The 21,609-nt window shown below is 45.7% G+C and overlaps 1 protein-coding gene across 1 annotated transcript in view; it reads left to right on the top strand.

Annotated features, from left to right (window-relative positions):
- Positions 1 to 7,357: 7,357 nt before the first annotated feature.
- The window catches only part of Hivep2 (HIVEP zinc finger 2), a 197,575-nt gene continuing 183,323 nt past the window's right edge, over positions 7,358 to 21,609 (top strand). Inside the window, exon 1 of the mRNA XM_032894967.1 lies at positions 7,358 to 8,486. The gene's annotated coding sequence lies outside the window, so the exon portion shown is untranslated. The remainder of the gene's footprint in view (positions 8,487 to 21,609) is intronic.

Raw genomic sequence — 21,609 nt, 5'->3', positions numbered from 1 at the left:
AGGGCACACTTGTGATCCTGACCTTGAGGCCTAGTGACCATGAAAAGCTTAGTTCCAGGCAAGGGATTACACACCTTTAATCCTAGAAGACTAAGGCAAAGACATCCCTGAGTTCAAGGTAGCCTAGGACAAAGCATGTCCCAGATCTAGGCATGGTGGTGCATAACTTTAATCTGGGCCACACCTTCTGCTGGAGGCCTACGTGAAGACATTGGAAGGAGGAAGGCTTTGTACACTTGCTTGCCAGCACGTCTGTCGGAATCTACTTCTTCAGGATTTCAGCTTTATGCAGAAGACCAGCTGAAGCCATCCCAATTAATTTCCTCAATATAGAGAGACAGTCCATAAATTCTGTGACTCTAGAGAACCCTAACTAATATACCATGTTCCAACCGGGCCACTCTTAACTCCAATTGGCCAGCCCTCATGGCCATGCTTTCATGACTCATCCACCCCATGGTGTGTTCTCCCTCTCCCTTCAGAAAGCATACCACATTTGTCTTTGTGTGTCTGGGTTACCTCTATCTGGATGACTTTTTTTCTAGTCCCATCGATTTTTCATCATTTTTAACTGCCGAGTAATACTCCACATTTTCCTTATCCACTCTTCTGTTGAGGGGCAACCAAGTTGCTTCTAACGTCTGGATATTTTGAATAGCTCAGTAGTGGATATGGTTTAGCAAGTGTCTCTATGGTAGAATCAAGTGTTCTTCCGATATATGCCCAAAGGTGGGACATTAGTCATTTTTGATGGGAATTTAAAAAATATATTTTTTGAAAAAATTCATACAATGTATTTTGGTCACTTTCAGCCTCTATTCCTTTCCACCACTCTCCTCTACTTTGTGTCTTCTTTTATTCATTTAATTTTATCATGACTACTTTTATCGTTCGGCGCATTGCTGTCATTTCATGCGGCTTCCATGACACCGCATGAAATGAACCAAGAGATGGCTCAGTGGTTAAGAGCGCTGACTGTTCACCCAGAGGTCCTGAGTTCAACTCCCAGCAACCACATGGTGGCTCACAACCATCTGTAATGGGATCTGATGCCCTCTTCTGGTGTGTCTGAAGACAGCTACAGTGTACTCACATAAATAAATAAATAAATAAATAAATAAATAAATAAATAAATAAATAAACAAACAAACAAACCATAAATTTGTCTGAGGAAATGGCATGCCAATTAATCAGTTAATTACATTTTTGCTGTGTACATTTTGTGTGTGTGTGTGTCTGTCTGTCTGTCACTAGGGGACAATCTAGGGTATAATTCCTTAGGCTCTGTTCACCTATTTTTGAGACAGCATCTCTCTGCCTGAAACTCATACATGGTGGAGGCCAGATAGCCTGCAAGCCCTGAGTTCCCTCCCGCCTCTGCCTCCCTAGCAGTGGGATATTAAGTACATGCCATTTTGCCATGATTTTTTTATGGGGTTCCCTGGATTTGAACTTGGATCTTCATGCTTTCAAGACAAGCACTTTACTGACTGGAGTTACGTCCCAGCCACATTTTCCACAAGTTTAAAGGAACATGTATTACTGCAGTCCATTCAGAATTTATAGTCCTAGATATCAGACACATCATTACGGTTGGTCAACTCCTTAATTTGAACAAACAAGGCAGAACCAGGGGTTTGGTAGACAGATCTGTGTGGCTAAGTTTACTGTCCATTATCTTGTTAGAATGATTAAAAATAAATAAGCAATGCTGATATTTGTAGCCAACAACTGGGAGATCTCTGTTGCCAAGGCTGACCCCATGGCCCATAAGGTATTGGAACTGGCTCAGTGGGTATCTGGAAGTTAGAAGTGAGTTAAAGAAGCTCACTGTGTTCGTAAGCAGAGGAGGCAGGTGACCAGAGGGGCTCAGAGGAGCAGACTGAAGGTAACAATACACACAGGAAAGTTTGTTTCCACGTGATCTTAGATAGAAATGGGGGAGTTTCTGAGAAATTTGGGCAAGGCCATTTGTGTTACACTTTGGGTAACTAATTCATTTATATTTATGGCCCTCTGGCATGGCCCTCACTTTAGGTGAGGCAAAAACATAAAAACGGACTGGACTAGTTAATTTGATAAAGAAAATCAAAGCCAGCACAGATTTAGCCAGTCAATAGTGAGAACTGGCAGCAAAAGGGAGGGTAGGAAGATTTTAAAAAATATGGTTTTGTAATAAAAGTGAGAAGAAAGTTAGAGGTAAGGGTCATGTTGTTTCTGAAGAGATCAGCCCATATTGATATTTGTATATTTGTGTGTGTGTGTGTATGTACACACACACATACATACACATACACATATATATAATATACATGTAATATATATATTATATATATTCCTTAGCTCTTTCTTCTCACTGTTATGAAACTAATTTTTAAAAATTTGTTGGTAATCTTTAATTTTTAATCTCTTTTTAATCTTTTTACTCTCATTTTTGCTGACAGTTCTCATTTTAAACTAAATAAATGGGAGCTGAAGAGATGGCTCGGTGGTTAAGAGCAGTGACTGCTCTTTAGAAATCCTGAGTTCAATTCCCAGCAACCACATGGTGGCTCACAACCATCTGTGATGGGATCCGATGCCCTCTTCTGGTGTGCATGAAGACAGCTACAGTGCACTTATATACATAATAAATAAATTAACTAATTAATTAATATTAAAAAGTAAAGTGGATAAATGCAGCCAACAATAACCATACATATTTATATATTTATACATATATATATGGCATATATATGGTATATATGTATATATGCAAGAGGACAGTGGGGAAAAGGTGCTCTTAAGATACTATAGGAATTGGTCACATGCCACTCATGGCTGACTTAAAAATATGAAAAAGTCAACGCATTTGAAAATTTTCCCTTGAAAGGAAGAGAGCCTCTGAGGGGCCCCGCCTGAACAGGGTCAGCCTGGGGTCAGTTAGGAAGATGAGTCTTCTGTACTCATTTCATCCTGCTTAGCCTCTAAGATCCTTAGAAGCCACTGCAGCTATGGCCAAAGGTGGTCACATGGTATATATCCCTGTGATGCCAACCTTACAGGGTCATGGAGGTTTCCACCTGATTTTAAAAGGAAAGCCTTCGAGGAGGCCAGACATGTGAAAGGTTGCCCCGTGAGGGTGGTGAGTGAAGCTGCAATTGCCAAGCTGAACACGGAAAGCCCACAGAGTTGTAGAGGACAGGAGCATGGAATATCTACCAAGGAAAAGAACAGGCAGTGAGCTGAGTCAAACTAAGACAAAAGTCACTTGGTTACAAAGCAGACGCTGGCGAACCAGAGTTACCCAAGTGTTTGGAACTCACTTCATTCCACAGTACAGCCCAGTGTCTGGACATGGTGTTTGTCCTGCTGGGTTTCAGTCTTGCTTAGATCTCATCCTATTCTCCCATTCTTCCTTTTTAGGGAGGGCGGGTTCCTTTATCTTCAAGTATGCAATTTCTTTTCTTCTCTTTTCTTTTCTTTTCTTTCCTTTCCTTTCCTTTTCTCTTCTTTTCTAGGCTCTTATGGCTGAGAGTTTGCTATGAGTCTTAGTGCAGAAATTGAATTTGGGCTTTTGAGTGTTTTACCTCTGGAGATTTTGGGGAGTATTTTTTTTAGACTAAAGCCATTTAGCATTACAAAATGGTCATAAGCCTAGGGATTTAGGAATGGTGGCATGTCTTTTCTAAATCTGAAGTTCCCTCATAGGCTATTTGACAGATGTTGGCAACCACATGATAAACAGCCCCCTCTTTCCTGTGCTCTTAATAACGGAGTTGAGGATTCCACTACAAGAGCCTTGGTTAGCTACAAGGTTGGTTCTAGATACTTTGTGTGCAACGTCCTCTTGGCGATCAGGCTGTGTGGTCTGTTGAAGGAGGTCTTAAGCACTAGAATGCAGTAAATGCCAACTGTGTTATCTGCTAGAAACAGAGTTTCAGGTTGACACAGATTCAGGCAGAGGGGGACTGGGTGGTCTGAAACTTGCCTGTCTTCAAACTTGGGCTAGAGTGGGAGGGATCCTTACAGTGGCCTGGAGGGCTCATTTTTCATCGATTCTTTGGACTTTCCATGCCTAACCTTCTCCCCTTGAGGTCTATACACATTCCAGGGCTGGAAGTTTTATATTAGTCTTTTCTACTTCCTGAAGACCTTGTCCTCCAGATACCTGCAACGCTAAATGATTCCCTTAAGCCTCAGTAGGAAGCTTCTCTTTCCGGGTCACTCTGACCCTAGTAGTTGACATAGTAACAGGACTAACCAACACTCAAACTGTGTGCTTAACCTAGACTGCCTTATTTTCTTTCTCCCTGAGTTTTTTTTTTTTAACCTTTCAACATCCTATACATTAGGATGATTCTCAGATTTATTATATACCCCACTTCTCCTCTCTTCTCTTCTACTCTTCTGACTAGAAATCAAACTCCTTGACTTTACGTTTCCTTCATTTGCTCACTGGTGTGTCTGAAGTGTCTTCAGTATACAGCACATCATACATACGTGTTCAGTGACAGCAATTTTTTTCTTTCCACAGGATAAAAAACTATGTGTGCCCAGACCTATTAGTATTTTAGTTTCTTAACACCTCACAAGGCAGATTGCTAACTTAGAAAATGCGAAATGCAGAGAGCAGGGTGAGTGTTGGGGTGGAAATTCTGCCTGGTTGCTGGTGCTCCATAGAGGTGCTCCAGCTGTGCCTTATTTATCCTCACTTCCCACGGGGCTTTTCTTATAGGTAGCATGCAGTTTTCTAACCAACATCATCTTTAGCTTTGGAGGAAGAGATTTTTCTCTCCTATCCACCTTTGTAAGCAGACAAATATCCAGATTGTGAGCGGTGTGCACGGGATATAGATGTACAATATGGGTTATAAAAGAGATTTGCTTAGAAGGCATGGGTGGTATGATCATTCCAAGAGAAGCTGAAAAGGCAGGCCAAGCAGGTGAAACCTGTGGGGGCGGTGAGTATGATGGGGGTGGGGGAGACAGGAGCCCCAAAGTGCCTTTTATCGGAGTCCCATGGGCATCTGGCTTTGAAATGGTAAGCACTGGTTTGCATTCTGTGCACAGTAGCTTGCATGAAGCAAATTGTGGGCCTATTAGAGAGAAAGCAACGATTGATGTACAGAAAAATAGTGTTGTCCCAGTTCACATTCCATAGTTATTGGTGGTTTACTTGTCTTAAAGCAGAACTGTGGTTCAGTCCTTGGGCCAGGAATTCCGGAGGCTAACTTCTGCCCCTCCCTCCCACAGGGTCACCTGTTAGCTGGCATTATCCTTGATACATACTTTCAACAGTTGTCGCTTGGACAACTCAGTCCGGACTATCTTTCTTGAAGCTTGATAATTTTCAGACAAAGCAATCATTGAAAAAAAGTGTCAAAGACTGATTAGAGACAATGTTTCCAGTGGTCCTTCTGTTGTAGGATCAGAGCTTCCTGTTTCTACATTGTCTCCCTTTTAAAGTAGCACTTCAACTACTCATTTAATTGAATATAGTAGAATTCACCATACCCTACTTTATTTAGCCTTTTAAAGAGCTCTAAGTCTTCAAGTAACATTCATTCCACCCAAGCAAAGCTGCCCGCTACTCTGTTTGCTCAGTTCTGAGTGCTTGGGCAGCTGCTGCGTTGTGTTTGCTGAAGGGAAATTGGATTCTTAAAGAAACTGAGTAATCTCTATTAAGCAATTAAATAAAACGGACTTTCGGCACATTTAGCAGGTGGGCTGGAAAGCAGGGGAAAAAACTTTTTGAAAATCACATTTGGATTTTAAATAGACATTTAAAGATATAACTTAAAATGCTGCTTGGTAGATTTTTTTTTTCTATTAAGGCTTTCTAGTTAAGGCAAAGGGAGCTGAATATCAAGGAACTTAAACAGTGAAAGGAGAGGCTGCTTAAAAGGAAGCAGGCCCTGAGTTTGAGATCCATCTTAAAAAAAAAAAAAAAAAAGTGAAGTTTATCCCGTATCTCCAGATTTTCTTCTCCTAAAAATGATTAAAAGTTCATTTTGTAGAGCCGCTCTTCACAGCAATGCTGTCACAACATGGGGACTCTCATAACACTGTTTATAGGTCAAAACGAAAACCAAAACCAAAACGAAACCAAAGGCGTTATTCTCCAACTCATTTAAAGAGGCGGTCCTTCTTTTTTAATATATGCATTTGCAATGAGAAGGGTAACGATTTTTTTTTTAAGTGTCTTGACGTTTGGTAACTGCGAAAACGGAGACTGGAGACCTAAAACATCTCATAGTTATTACCTGCCTTAAAGCAGAGCCACAGTTCAAGTCTCAGGCCCGGAATTCCAGAGGCTAATTTCCACCCCTCCCACGGAGTCACCTGCTCCGGGGGAACCCCGGCCAGAAAGCTGGGTCGCGCCAGGTCAAATCTTGTGCGTCTCTTGTTTACTCCGCCCCGGGCTGGGCGGTGGCGCGGACAGGCGGGTGGGGAGAGGGTGCTACAGCCCCGGGTGCTCCGGGACGCTTGGATCCAAAGGGTGGGTGGCGCGCGGTCGAGCCCTGCGTTGTGCCCACCCGGAGGAGGCGCTCCGGGAGCCGGCACCGCCCAGAAGCCAGAGTCTGCGCTCCGGCGCAGCGACCTCCTGGGAACCTCCCTTGAGGGTGCACACGAGTCCACACACGCTGGGTAACGGCCCGAGGGAGCCCCGGTGTCCCCCGGGTGTTGCCGGGCTGGGGAGGAAGCCAGAGTCCCGGCCCCTACTCGCTTGGGATTCCCTTCCCCTCCCCCCGCCCCGCCCAGCTCTCCCAGGGCTGGGTGTGATTTCAGTCCCTAGCAGGGAACCAGAAGCGCGCAGCTGGAGGTGGCAGCTCGCCCCCTTTCCCCGCGCGGCCCCCCAGGAAGCCGGCAGCTGCTCCGGGCGTCTCAGCCCTAGCCTATTTGAATACCCGGACGAGGGCGGGCTGCTTCCTGAGCAGGGTGCACCCGGGGCGCCCTGGGGAGTGACCCCGGGGGAAAAGCAATTGAGGCATTTCGAGCGCGTGAAAACTTCGTGCTTCCGCCGGGGCACGGAAAATGCTAGTGAAACACATTTGAGAGTTCCAGGGGCTGCAGCAAAAAAAATTTCCCCCCTCAATTGATAACAAAATCGTGAGTGCAGCCGGAGGGTGAAGAGGCGAGAGATCCCTGGTACCCGGGCAAAATGTAAGGATCCCACTGATACCTAGTGTCCTTCCCTAGGAAGGCAAGGAACCAGTACGTGGGAAGGGGGGTAGAGAGGGAAGGGGATGGGCACGGAGGTTTCCACACCCTAGTAGGAAATTCTCAGACTGCTCAGACGTCCCAGTGTTTCTGCGTGGCAAGCTGATACCCGCTCTCAGGGGAGATCTCGGCTCCGAGGGAAGGAAGGGCGACCGCGACCTTCCCTACCCGCGCACCCGCAGCGGGGCAGCGGGGCCAGTCCGGGTCGCCCGGCGCACCGCACATCCTTCGCCCCGCTGGCCGGCTCCAGACTGGTTTTTCTGGTTCAGCCTCCCTCCCAGGGACGCGCTGGGGGATCCGATGACGTCGCTGGCTGAGTCTCTCCCTCTTCCTCCCTCCCTTCCCTCGCCTCTCCCCCGCCCGCCCTCGCCGCGCACTCCTCCTAGTAACTTCTGTTCCGGGAGGCGCTGCCAGGAATAACCCGGTGCGTCCACAGCCCGGAGGGGAGGCGGCCGCTGCGGCTCCCTCACGCCGACAAACTGCGGCCCGGGTCCCGGCGGCTCAAGCCCCAGCTTGGCCGCCCTGGCCCCCGCCCTGGCTCCATCTCCTAACAGTGTCCGAAAATAAATAAATATATAAATAAAGGCAAGAGGAGCCTGGGCTGGCGGTGGGGATCGCCTCCCTCCCTCCTCCCTCCCTCCGCGCCCGCCCTCCCTCTGTCCTTAAGGAAATGCTACCAGACACCCCCCACCAGACACGCTCAGCCTGGGCGAGGAGCGGCCGCGGCAGCAAGAACAAGGGCATCGGGGGGCTTTCCTCCCCTCCTCCTCTCCCTCCTCTTCCTCCTCCTGCGCTGCTGTGACTTTACAGGTGAGCGGCCGCCGCGGCTGCGAGGATCCCCCCCCACCGCCCGCCGCGTCGCGCCCTCCTTCGGCCGCTGTCACCCGGACTGCCGGGAGCTGACAGCCGCCCGAGGGGCTCGCGGCCGGGAGGCTGGCGGCCGGCGGGAGGCGGGCTGGAGGTGAGGGGGTGGAGAGCTGGAGAGCGGGGCGCCGCCGTGCGCGGTCTCTCCCCGGTGGAGGAGGGTCTCCTCAAAAAGAGAAAGAAAAAGGAAAAAGAAAAAAAAAGACATCTTCGGTGACTGTGGCACAAGTATTTGCCAAGTTGAGTCTTGGACATTGAAGCTTGCCGGAGCTCGAGCAACTTGAAAGGTCTCCTGGCTGGGTAGCAGCCTCCCTCCACGCCTCGACTCTTGGGTACTGGGTGCAGCCCTGGGGTGCGTGGAGGGCGCACCGGCCGCCGGCAGAGCAGAGCGGCGGGAATCTAGGTCCCTTCTCGGCTCGGTAAGTGGCCTCGGTGCCGTGTTTTTCCTGCCTGCACCAGAGATCGAGCTTGTTTCACTTTACCCTGAAATCGCCTTCGCCCAACTCCATCGCCCCCTCCGTGGCGCGCGCCCCCGGCCGCTTTCCCGGTGGCCCAGGGGTAAGGGTCGGAGGGGGCGGGGATGGGGGAGACCTAGGCAAGGGGGGTCGGGCGCATTGGGAAATGCGGGGAATACCCTGGCCGAGGTTCTATGCAGATGAGGGGAGGCTGCTTTGCGTAATGTCCTGGGGGGAGGGGGCCGCGCGGGAGCGCTGGAGGCAGGAATGTGCCTGGTTACTAACGAGGGACGTGCACCGGCGCGCACCGCCCGGCCACCGCTGCGGCTGCGCGGCCGGCGGCCCGTTGTCAGGTAGCGGGGAGGGGCGCGGCGCGGCGCGGGGCTGGGGCGGCGCGGGCGGGCGAGCGGGCGAGCGGACCGCAGGGCCGGGCCGCCGGCCTGCAGGCCGAGCGAGCGCAGCGGAGGCGCTGGCGCTGGGCAATTCGGTGACTCCTTTCTCCTCCGGAGCGAGGAAGGAAGGAAGGAGAGAAGGAAGGAAGGAAGCGAAGAAGGAGGGGACTGTCTCCATGGAAGGTTCAGGCGGAGGCGCCCTCGCCTTGCGGGTGCACCGGCCGCAGAGCAGCTCCAGCCGCCGGCGGCTGGCCCCCGGCGCGTGGAGACGGGTGGGGGCGGATTGCATGCTTGTTTGTGCTTCTGGTCGGGGGATCGGGAAGAAACATGTGTGTTTGGGCAGTGCACCGCGAGGAGCTGGGTCTGCGCCTTTATGTCTGTTCCCTGAAGTGGGTGGAACGTTGGCCCGTTCCGGGAATGTTCCATGACGTGGTGCAGCCACAGGAAGGGGGTTAACGAGGGGCTCTCTGCCGCGGCGGCTCTGCTGGCTGCTATCAAAGCAGATGTGCTGCTGCCGCCGCACCTCTCACCTCCCTTCACCCCCAACCCCCTCCTTTCCATTCTGTGCGTCTGGTGCTGGTAGGGCTAAGACAGGAAAACATAGCTTCTATATGTGCGTGCGTGCGTGTGTGTGTGTGTGTGTGTGTGTGTGTGTGTGTGTGTGTGTGTGTGGTGGGGGTGATTTGTCTGTCGTATTTGGTGGGGGTACGACTCCAGATTAGCCTTGCCATCCCAGCTGTTATCACAGATCGGTGCGCTTTATACGCATGTGCCTCCCGCGTCCTGTCCCTCTTACATAACATACCCAGTGCAGCAGAGGACGGGAGAAAATGCGACCCCAACCCTCTAAGCTCAGTTTGCGTGGAGGCTAGAATGTCGGAGAGGGTCTCTGGATGTTGTGCTGCAGGGATGCAGCTTCTAGGGGTGGGGGGAAGAGGCCGAGGGGAAGGAGCGTTTCTTGCAGCGGCTCGCCTCACTCGCCTACTTGAAAGCATCTAAGTGCAAAGGACTGCAGGAACTAGTCCTCTGAATGCGAAAGCTTTTGACTTGCGTCGCCTAGGGAAAGTGGGCGCTCTCACCTCCGGAGACACAGGGAAGAGAAAGGGTCTGTAACACAGACGCCAGGAGGAGACCCGCAGTAACGTGCTTGGGCTGAGGGCAGAGGGGCTAGCATAGAAGGGACCAGAGGAATCTCTTGATAATAGGTTACACTGGAAACCCCAGAACACCTGTAATGGCTTAGAATTCACACAGGAAGCTGTGTGTGCAACTGACATTGCAAAACCCTTATGCTCTGCACAGTTATTTAGGCCTAAAATGAACACAGAGAGGCTTGCTTCCGGTCCTTTCATTATAATAGGAAAATTGAACTGATTTTTTTTCTTCTTTCCTTTTCTGCCATTTTAAAAATAACTCAAATTATTAAAAAAACTATATAGGTACTTTCTTGCACTCTCAAAGCAAGACTTCAGTAATCCACAGGAGGACTGTTTTTGTATATATCTTGTTTTGGTCGTCGTCGTTGTTGTTGTTGTTGCTGTTTTTGCCAACTCAGCCCTCATCAGGCTGTTTTTTTTTTTTCCTCTTCAACAGTTTCTTTTTCGTGAATGATCAAACCTAGAAATTACTTGAAGTATTAATAAGATTGATATTAATAAAAATTTCAGTGATCTCTCTCTGCCTAGCAAAAGGCCAGGGAACTTTATTAGACCCATTTCTTCTAGTGATAAGGATCCCATTTGCCCTTGAGCAAACTAAGTTGTTTTACATATGTTCATGTATCGTTACATACATACGTGCTAGGATGTGTGAATGCCCGCTTGCTTATTTGTCCTATAGGCAGGCCAAAATACAGTGTTATGAATTACCCAAGAGGATTGTATAATGAGCATGCCCGGTTTGAATTTTAGGATGGAGGGCCGGCAGTTTATTAAAACTGGAATGCCGTGCATGTGAATAAGGTGGAAGTCATATTTTTATTGCTAAGAGAAAATTCTGGTGGAGCTCTGAGGAGTCATAGTATCAGGTTACAACTGCATTTTTAGTTGGAGCAGGCAGGGAGTTGTCAGTAGCCACAGAATGACAGTGTGCTTCAGGTGTCATAATCTCTTCGACCACTAGTCGTGAAATGGGCAGTAGAGTTCTCATGTACAGGAAAATAAATATTATGTATTACAGGGCTGACTCTTTTGAATATTATCTGAGATACTTTGTTGCTTTGAGAAGAGGTGGATCGTAACACAGAATTGCTTATTGGCATCTGTAGTCTGTTTCAGTGATCGCATTTTAGTAGACTCCGTATGAGCAGAAGCTAATATTTATGTATTTAAAGTTGCTTAAAATTAAATAGATGAAAATTGATTGGGGACAGTTAGGGAGGGTGTTAGTTAATATTAATGATAGCGCATACTTAGAACATGTATTCTCTATATATTATAAATAAAAGATTATATTTTAATTGGTTAGATGGGGCGGGGGACGTAGAAAAAATACTTCTGTAGTATGTTCGGCAAGAATTTATTTCCGGTAACATACGACATAAGGAGAGGGTCCTGTTTACTGTGTTGAAAGATTACCTAGCAGAATCTTTTGATTGATCAGCTCCTTTTCCCTGGGATGTGTTTACAGATATTCTTGTTACTATGAAACAAAACAGAGGGCAACATATATGCAGGCGTGCCTTGGAGAATAATGGTGCATGTGTGGGCTTGAACTGTTGGCACTGTGACATTATTCAGAAATCAGATTGAGTGCCTTATGCTTATTCCCTAAATGATGAATTTATACTTTGGCAGTGGGGTGTGTGTGTGTGTGTGTGTGTGTGTGTGTGTGTGTGTGTGTATGTGTATGTACACGCTAAGGATTTTATTTCAGCCACAACGACAGATAATAAGTTTGCTATTTCTGTTTCTTTTCAGTTCTTGACTTGGTACCAGCAATTAGCAGAGTTTAGTTTGAAAACTTCAACCTAGGAAAAGATGGGTAGAGAATATTTGGCATGGTGAAAATGTAGTCCAGTATTACATGTGAAGTAATTGAAACCTCTGGCATGGTGACGATTATAATAAGAGGAACGTGGTAAGAACCTTTGGATCCATGGCTGTGGGACGAAAGGTTTGCTCTCCTGTTGGCTGTCACACAGTTTTCACACTTTAGTTCACACCAACCCAGGGAGATCGTTGTATTATGTTAGTCCTTTACAGCAGTCCTGTGGGTGGAGAAGTGGCTCTTCTGTGGACGCGTCTACTTGAACATTTCAGCAGTAGACTTCTCAGTTAGGGAGTTTCCTGTGGAGTCGCCCCGAGTCCATGGTTTGACTAAACCTTGGTATGTCAGTGTTGTGATGTTTAGAGTGTCATCAGAGAATGGAGCAGAGGAAGTTTGCTAACTCTGCTTCCTGGAGTTTCATCTGGATCCTCAAACCCTGAAGGTGAAGCGGGTTTGTTTTAATCCCTGAAGGGATGCTGATACATACATAAGGCCTTTTCTATGAAGCCGTGAGTGGACACAGAGTAGTAAAAACAGCAGGGAGGCTTTTATGGTAACATAGTTGTACGTGCTTGAAGGAAATGTCTGAGAAATGGTATTACTTTCTTATTGGTTCCTGATGTCACAATGGAGGAGTGCTCCCTTGGTGTCATGGTAAAACTTAAAGAGCTTGAAAATTAGTATTTGCTAAAGGACTCAGACACTCCTTAGGTCATTTGGAAAAACATATTAGCACTTAATTGTCATGATATAATTTAAAACTTCCCAAAGACGATGTGTCCCTTGTCCCCATGCAAATCTGGCTTCTCTGTAATGATCCAGTATTAAAGTGACACGGGTTTTGATTGGCTGCGTGTTTGAACTGAACCAGGACTGATTGATATTTCATCTATTATTGGCCTGGATCAAAGATCATACAGTTCATAGGATCCATCATTTGAGGTACCAAGTAGGACAAGTGACCTACTGTCTAACTTAATCTGGAAGTTTATTCTTCCTGCTAACTTAAACCACAGTGTAACCACGTTGGCACGGAGAAGAAAAGAGACAGGGGTGCTTCTGTCCCCCAGGGTGAGTCTGGGCAGGAAGCAGGTGGAGTGGCATCATTTTTGGGTTCATAGGATGTTTGTCTGCAGGGTCGGGGATAATCAGGACGACATTTAAAAAACAAAACAAAAACCAGAGAACATTTCGCACTAATAATCTTAGTTGTCTTTTCAGAATACCACGACAGATGCTCTGTTATCAAGTTGATCATCTAGTCTTGCATTGTGTACATATTTTCTATGGGTGGGACTTATGTTAGCTACTACGGATATGATAGGTGAAGTCAGGGAGTTGATGGACAGGTGTCGGTCATGCGTTGAAGGTGTAATACCTGAGTGATATTGCATCTATTTTCAGTGCTGCGGAAGATACATAAAGTAGTGTATGTCACCCTGGTCTGGGAGCAAAGAGTCAAGTAAAGAAAAGTGGATGGGAAAGTTTTGAAAGAACAAATTGTAATTGTCATGGGGTTGAGATGTGACCAGGGGGCTGGAAGCAAGGGCTGGAGGGCTGATACCAAGGGAGAAGCAATAACAAGGTAAGGCTAGACCTTGGGGGTCAGGCTACTGAGACAGGTGGGCCTCATGAGTGATTATCCAACCAGGCGGAAATGAGGCCTGCTCCTACAAATCAGGCCATTTGATGCCCTTTTGATTCGGCAACCTAGAAGATGGTTGTTGGGAAGTGAATTTCCTGGGGCTGGATGGAGATGTGTAACAGACATTTCCTTCGTAGTGTTTATCAGTCAGTCGGTTCTGACTCTGTGGAAGTTTTTAGAGGCCCTGGATGAGCTGACCTCAGCTTGCACTGTTGTGTGACCACAAATTCGGAGTGTTTGAAAACAGGGTCTTTGGGTTAAGTAACCAGTAAGTCTTCGGAGCCATGCATGAGCTATGTATTCCTCCACAACTAGTGAAGGGTGACACTTACCATTCTCCAAGAATTTATCCACATGGCTGCAGATCAGGATTTAATTCCATATGATTTGGAGTCAGAGTAACATGACGTTGAAGGGAAAGAACTGAAAATAAAGGCTTGAGAAGACAGCTTTCCTTTACTATTTTATTAACACCGTCTCCATTTTTATTATCTGAAAACGTAAGTGGCAGTCCAAGTCTGGACTCTGTAGACAGCCTCACTGCCAGACAACAGGACACTTACCTCCATCTTCAAGGCTTCTTTATTAGTCCAGAGATGATGTATCATTTACCAGTAAACCTTAGTATAATACAGAATTAAAACTTCCAAGTCCAGAAAGAATAGAAGCAGAGGCTTCCTGCCTCCTAAACTGGGAAGAATGGAAGAAGAAAGCGGGATTTGAACAAAATGAATGGTGTGGTGGGGTAGGACGGAGGGGGACAGGTGTGTTTCGGGGGACTAGACTGGGAGAGTCAGGCGAGCTTGGAAAGGTAGCTGGCTCTAGATCCTCTAGGATCTTGGAAGTCTGTAGAGGAAGGTGATATGTACCTGAGGATTGGGCTGGAGAAACAATCCTCGGAAGTGTGTGGTTTAAAAAGGTTATAAAGTTTTGGAGGTAAGGAATTGGTCAGATTGCCATAAAATATTTCTCTCTCTCTCTCTCTCTCTCTCTCTCTCTCTCTCCTCTCTCTCTCTCTCTCTCTCTCTCTCTCTCTCTCTCACACACACACACACACACACACACACACACACACACACGGAGGCTGACGACTGAGTATGGAGGTTGTGTCTGTTGGGTGACAGTGAGACTTCTTTTGTCTTTGTCTTAATGTTTCCTTAACTCGAAGCAAGTGAGCAAAGCTATTCATTCAAATACTTTATTAAACATTATTGCTGCTCTGAGCAGCATTCCGAGTGAAGTTTCTCATTGTTCTTTGAAGCAACAAAGTTTCACCCTGGAAAATAGTCAACAGTGATGGAGAGGAAACTGACCATCAAATACCAGTGTGTAAAAGTACTCTTAGTTAAAATCACAGAGTGTTTGTACTTTGGGGCGGGAATGTTTAAGGAATGGGTAGGTGATTCACGGGAAAGCTATTAGAACGTGGTTTTTAATTGGTAACCAGGCGTATCTAAGTCATGACAGTGTTGGACAGTGAGTGAAGGGTTTACATGGAGAACTTCATTTGGCAAAAGAAAGCAGGTCGTGGGAGAGCTTATGGATTGGGGCAGATTCCCTTGATGTGAAAGGGTAGCAAAAGCCTGGAGTTTTGGCAGCTAGGCGTCAGGTAAACTTATACCCACCCTCATTTGTCATAGCGTGGGGTTCTGAAAGGTGTACATGCCCTCACACAGACATAGACAATCATAGGCGTTCAGCAAGAGAGCAGGTACTGATAGTTCCAAAGTAGCACCGTTAATTCTTACCTAGGTAGGTCGAGAAAACATTTGTTTTAAAATAGAGACCCTGTCTAATTCCATATAAGGAAGATTATTGGGAAGGTTATTTAAATTGTAAGTAGCTTTGTGCTCCAAAATGGGAGATTCATTTGAAACTCTGCTTTATTTCTTTTGGAAGCCAGACAACTAGTTTAATAGTGTACATATGAAACGCTAATTTGCCTTGTTAATTGGACGCAATTAAATTGAGGTTATTTTATACTTCTTAATTGTCTGAAAATTACATGTGTTGCCATGCTTCTGCCCTGGGAGGCAGGAGCCAGGGAAGGTATAGAGGGGGTGCGGTGCGAAAAGGCTTGGCTCTTCCTTTGCAGGGAGCTTTTTGTGACAACCTGGAAGCCAGACATCCCAGCTCTCCCGGACTTGGTTTGGAAACGAGAGAGATCAGAACAGATGGCTTTAGAGCCTCTTCCAACGCATAGTCTGCATATTCGATCAGTTTTAAGTTCTACTTCGTCGTTACAGGGGATGCAGTGTCATTTTAGTCTGTAATTATGGTATTACCAGACTGGGGGAAATAAAAAAACAGTTAAAGAAAAATCGGCACAGGGCTCGACTTAGCAAATAAGTTAGGAGGAAGGGATTGGAGGTTTACGGAGTTCTTGTCCTGTGACAGGACTCATAGCAGGTCCCAGTGCCCAGCAGCCCTAGACAATTTGGCGTTGCTGTCTCTATGTTTACAAGCAGAGGAACTGAGTCATTAGTGGAGCAGGATTTGAACTGAGGGCTCAGTGCCAATCCATGGGGTGTGACTGTTCACACTAAGAGCTTTTCAAAAAAATAAATAAGTGAAGTCCCATTAGTTTCAGCGCTGAGCACATGGGTTCCCTCAGCAGCCTGTGGGTGTGCACCAGGTGTCCAGTGGATACCTCACGGGGCAGGAGCCTGAGTTTGAAATCAGAACAGAGTGGAATCTACTCGGCTGCCCCAAGGTTATGAGAGGAGGGAATATCCGCTGGAGGGTCAGCGTGAAACTTTTGTGGGAACGTGCTCTGATCTCTGTGAGCTCTGTGAGTGTGGAGTACCGGGAAGCTGTGATTATTTTTTAAGGGAGATGGCTCCCAAGTGAAAAACACAAAAAGAACTCGAATTGTTGTGACAGTACAATATTCCTGAGGTATTTTCAATGGTCTGTTAAACTCTTGATTGAAATGGTTTATAAAACAATGTCATAATGTACAGGGCTTCGCCGGCTAACAAGTGGAACCGCCAATTAAGATCTTGGATACTTCTCATCCAGCTCAGCCTGTGTGCTGTACCAGTGACGTGAACAGAACTCTCTGGTGTGGGAAGGTTTTGGTCTAAAAATAGCCCTTGGTGCCTGAATTACCCAGTTTGAACTTTTGCCTAAGTCTCAGTGGCTGGGAGACAATGTTCACCCTTGAGGCCTTGGGTCCACTTAAGAGACACCATGGGGCGTTTTGGGGACTGCTGACTTTAAAATGCTTTCCTTATTAATTTAGCCAATATTGGTGATCTGGGAAAGGTGGTGGTCTAGACATGGAGGCATCACCAGGGAACAAAATAGTAAAAAGAGGGTCTTAGCCCTTAGAGAGTTTGCATTCTACGAGACAGATTTAGAAGTGTTTCTTGCAAATCCAGTTAACATGCTATATTTTTTCAAGGTGTTCAATAATTCCTGCTTACATAATGAGTCCCTTAGCCCTAATGGGGTTTAAACAAACACTGAAAGATTACTTAAATCACTCCTGAGATATCCCACCCATTTAAACATGTGCATTTATACACATATATGTAAACGTAAATACATATATTGTATATATCAGTATTTACTTTTAATTTTTTGAGGGTTGAGGGTATAGAACAGCACCAAACATAGTGTTCCGTCCCAAAAAGAAGGAAAAAAACCAGAAAGGAATTTAAATAATATTTAATATTTCTGTGTTGTTTGCCCCCGTGGCATGAGAATGAAATACATTTTTTTTATTTTCAAATGACACATCACATTGTATTATAAATGCATTTGTGAGTGTGCTGACGCAAAGCTCATATCTGGAATTTGTATTTTGATCTTATTCAAGTAGATTAGGATGGCTCCCACTTCCACTAAAGTGTTCCAGTCCCAGTGTTTCTCAGTGGTCACGTGGTGTATCCATATCTCCAGAAACATCTGTTGAAGATTAGGAAAGAAATCTCTCTGCAAGATGGGGTATGCTTACAGCCCAGGGAAGGAACCTTAAATGGATCAGTCTTGACTCGGTTTCCGTGGGCAGTCCCTCGGTGTGCTTCCCCTAAGTGTGTCTTGCTGTTTTCCATTTTATTCTATGCTCTCTAGTCACAAAAACCTCTTGAAGCCATTGCCTACGTCACCTTTCTAGTTTGAACACACCAACTCCTCCATGGCTGAGGAAGGGACTTCATAGTTAGTTGAACTGGAGTTTGTCTGTAAGCGGAGTTAGTTTTCCTTGTCCCGTTTTCTTTATGTGAAGTGGCTCTTGCTCTCAGGTTGGGAGTGTAAGGAAGTTTCTTGGTGGGCCAGCTTAGATAAATAACGGTGTAAAAAAGAGAGTGTATTATTCTACCCCAGCCCCCATTTGCCCTTGTCCCATGGGGGCCAAGCGAAATGGAGGGCAGAGTTGGACTGAAACATTGTTGCCTAGTCTCACAAAGCTGGTGGTGAAATTCTCTGTCTTGAGCACTGGGCAGTGTCCCGTGGGACAGTCCTGATGGCCAGCCCAGCACTTTGTAGATAGGTCATGCAGAGTTCAGCTCTTAACTGCCCAAGGAGCAATGATCAAACTTTTTGTTTCTTTCTTCCCTTGATTCTTACAGTTGGCATAGTCTCCATGCCTTTAAGGAAGGAGGAAAACCACAAGGTTATAAACATTGGGTTTATTTTCATGTCATTAGCCATGTGTCAAAGTTTATTCTAGAAGTATAGGACCTTTTGGAATAAAAAAAAAAAACAAGAAAAAAACAAAAGGAAGATTTCAGAAGCCAGCTCTGGTCTTCTGAGGGTGTGCTCATTAAAGTTCACAGCGCTGCCGGAGAAGCGGCCAGAATGGATGGCTCTAAACCCTGACCCCAGCACTTATTGCTTGCCTCATTATTGATTTTCAAAATGACTCAGGCCAAGTGACTGTACATCTATCATATTTTGTTGGTTTTTCTCGTCTGTGAAAGTGAAGTCTTGCTGGTATCACTGCTCTGCCTCTTGGGAATGGAGCAGGGCAATACAAGGGAATCAGGCTATTTTTAGAGGCAAAGCCACAGTAACTTTTGAGAATAATTCAGTTGCAGGAGGGAAGAAAAAAAAAAAGCCCAACCTACAGCAGTTATGTTTGGCACAGGGGTTAGCAGAACCTTCTTGAGGTAACTGATTATTATTGGTGCAGTTTATTACAGGATATGTGTTTGTAGAGAGATGATGGCCAGAATCTCCGTAGCTTCTGATAATGTCTCCTCGTGGGTTTTAACTTGGTGTAGACCATGGCCAGGCAAGGCTAATACAATATCAAGCCAGTTACAGCTGTATTCAAGCAGTAAATAAATAGAATAAAGAAACCCCACGAAATGGAATGCATCCGAAGGCAATTGTTTTTGAATCTGTTTACGCGTTCAAATGACCTTAGTAATATGCATAATGAACTTGGTCCCAAATTTAATCAAGTGTAGCCTTTAAAATGGGCCAAGTGGCTCAGAATATTCTAAATGATCTTTAAAAAAAAACAAAAAACAAAAAAACACATCACTCAACAGTACTGAATGTAACAAGTAATTGGACACAAAATGTGGATGTTAGAGTTTTCTAGTGGACAAACTCCAAATCCGTTAAATCATCAGTTGAGTTTTGGCGCTGTTTGGGGAGAATTTGCTAGTGTTGAACCTCACGAAACCCGGCAGTGATCAGTAACAGCTGGAGAAGTTTTATCCCTTGATGGATAATCACACAAATGTGTATCATGAAGAAATTGTCCTGACCACCCTCTTCTTATTCTTATGGGTGATATAAGAGGGGACAATAGAAGACAAGGAGAAGACATATCAAAAACAGTAATAATTACTGTGGTTTTCTAAACAGACCAAGTCTATAGGAGTCCATCTTATAGCCATAATAAATCAAACAAACAAACAACAAACAAACAAACATTGTCTCCTTGTGTATCTAACACTTGTGGTAGCCTTTTGAGCCAACTCGTTTGGATTTAAGTTCCTTAGGAGAGTTCTACACTATGCCACACCACTGCATGAAGGAAACAATTGTTCCTATTCCTATTTGACAGGCGAGTGTCCCTGGGAAATGAGACAGAAAATGGGAGGGGTGAATAGCGTCTTTTGGAATTTGCACATGGCTTGTTGTTCTTTTTCCTAGTGGGTTAAGAGTTTATGTATGAGCCAGGGAATCTCTTGAGATACTTTTCTTCTTTCACTATGGTGCACTGTGTATTAAGTGTGGCTGAGGTAACTCACTGAGCACATTTAAGTCTCCGAAATGACACTGACTAATGTCTTATGCATAAGGTCTGATGTACTGAGTTTGAGCTGTTAGCTGATGGCCGGTTGCTTTGCAATGTAAAGTCTCTTGTAAGACTAGATAAGACCATTGGAGCCATCATTTAATCCCCAGCCATGTTGGACATAATTCCGGACAGTTCACCCTGGGCTGCCTGTAGTCAGCCTCTACTTAAACGCCACTTTCCTGAGGAAGCCCCGCCTACTTTGTGATATTTCTTTTCGAGAGCAGCATAGTTTTCAGCAGCGATGCGGGATTGATTTGCCCATCGTCTGGAAGACACTGCTACAGTTATTTAGGTGGTAACGTACATTTTATTTACTCTCTTTTCTTCCCCCAGGCTAAATATTTCCAGTTCTTGTTGCCTGTAAGACTTTTCATTTTTGTTATTTTTCTCAGGGATTGGGGTTGTTCATGTTTGAAACTGACTCCAGGCTGGTGTTTGGCTTTGTTTTGTCTTTAAAAATCAGATCTCAGAAGTAAATTGCTCAATTCCCTTTAGTCTTTAGAAGATGGCCCCAACTGGTTCAGAAATGTTTTACAGAAAGGGCCCATGCTTGTTGAGGTTTTATAGATCGCTTATCCAGTGCAGAGGTACCGTGTACAGTCATTTGGTGCCAGCGGATTTTAGCGAAAGTAACTTTGCTGCACGTAGGATGCATGGGAAATAAAGCGCAGTATACGTATGAACTGGTAGAAAGCAGAGTGTTTCACTGCGGTCCTCGAACGCTGTACGCTCTGGCGTGCTTCAGAAAAGAAAGGAGAGGAAGCTATTTTTGAAAGAGACAGGTGAAGTACCAGCAGAGAGGCCGAGGTGGTGCACAATAACCCTCATGCGGGAGAGGTTTCTTGGAAGAAGGGGATGCCTGAGTGCGGCCTTGATTTGACAGGCATAAACACCACAGGGCAGGGAAGTGTCAGCAGTGTGCTCAGAAAGGCCCCTGCTTTGAGGACAGCCTCAAATGCCTATGCAGGCTGAAAAGAGACCTGAAGACAGTTCTCTCAAGAGCCTGCAGTCCAGTACCCCAAACCATAGGACCGCAGAGCTGTACTGAGCCACAGTTAGAGCTTGGTCCCCATAACTTTACAAGCACAGTTGAAAAAAATGCGCAGGCTATAAGTGGGTGAAAGGAAGGTATCTGGAAGCTCCTATTCTGGAAATCCGATTGTGTTTATAAATAGTGCGCCATGAAAGACATTGGTTCTGCGTTGGCTTGGTGTAAGTGTATACCACCTGTCCTAAAAATGCGGCTGCTGTCTGGAAATAATGACTTCAGTCTTAAAGGCAGAGAGGGGTGAATGTGTGGCTGGGGGACCCTTTGCTCTCCTCTCTGGTGCAAGTCAGGCCTGCCCCTTTGCACTTTCTGCCTTTTAAGCATACCCGTGATGTGCTTAGTTTGATTCATTATCTCTTTAAGGTAAGGTAAACTAATGTTTTCTGCCCATTAAAAACAGAATATTGGAAGTATTCCATGCAAGAACATTAGTTGTGCGACCTCCACGTAGCACAGTATACTATGTAACTATGTATCGTTATGTAAACTCTGCACTTCCTATGGCATGTAGCGCAGTATACTATGTAACTATATATCCTTAAGTAAACTCTGCACTGCTTATGGTGTCTCCTGGAAAGTTTGGATTCGCCTGCTTAGATCGCTTATTCGTCTATAAAACAAATAGCCAGGGATGTCAATATTAAAGCAGGCATGCATGTCATGGGACAAATGAATCTACATAGGAAATGATATTATTAACCTCATAATGGAGTTAGTGGTTCTACTTTGATAAAGTAAGAGTTCTCATTTCC

The sequence above is a fragment of the Rattus rattus genome, chromosome 2 (genome assembly GCF_011064425.1).
Source record: "Rattus rattus isolate New Zealand chromosome 2, Rrattus_CSIRO_v1, whole genome shotgun sequence".
Classification (NCBI taxonomy): domain Eukaryota; kingdom Metazoa; phylum Chordata; class Mammalia; order Rodentia; family Muridae; genus Rattus; species Rattus rattus.
This window is presented reverse-complemented; position numbering and strand designations above follow the sequence as displayed.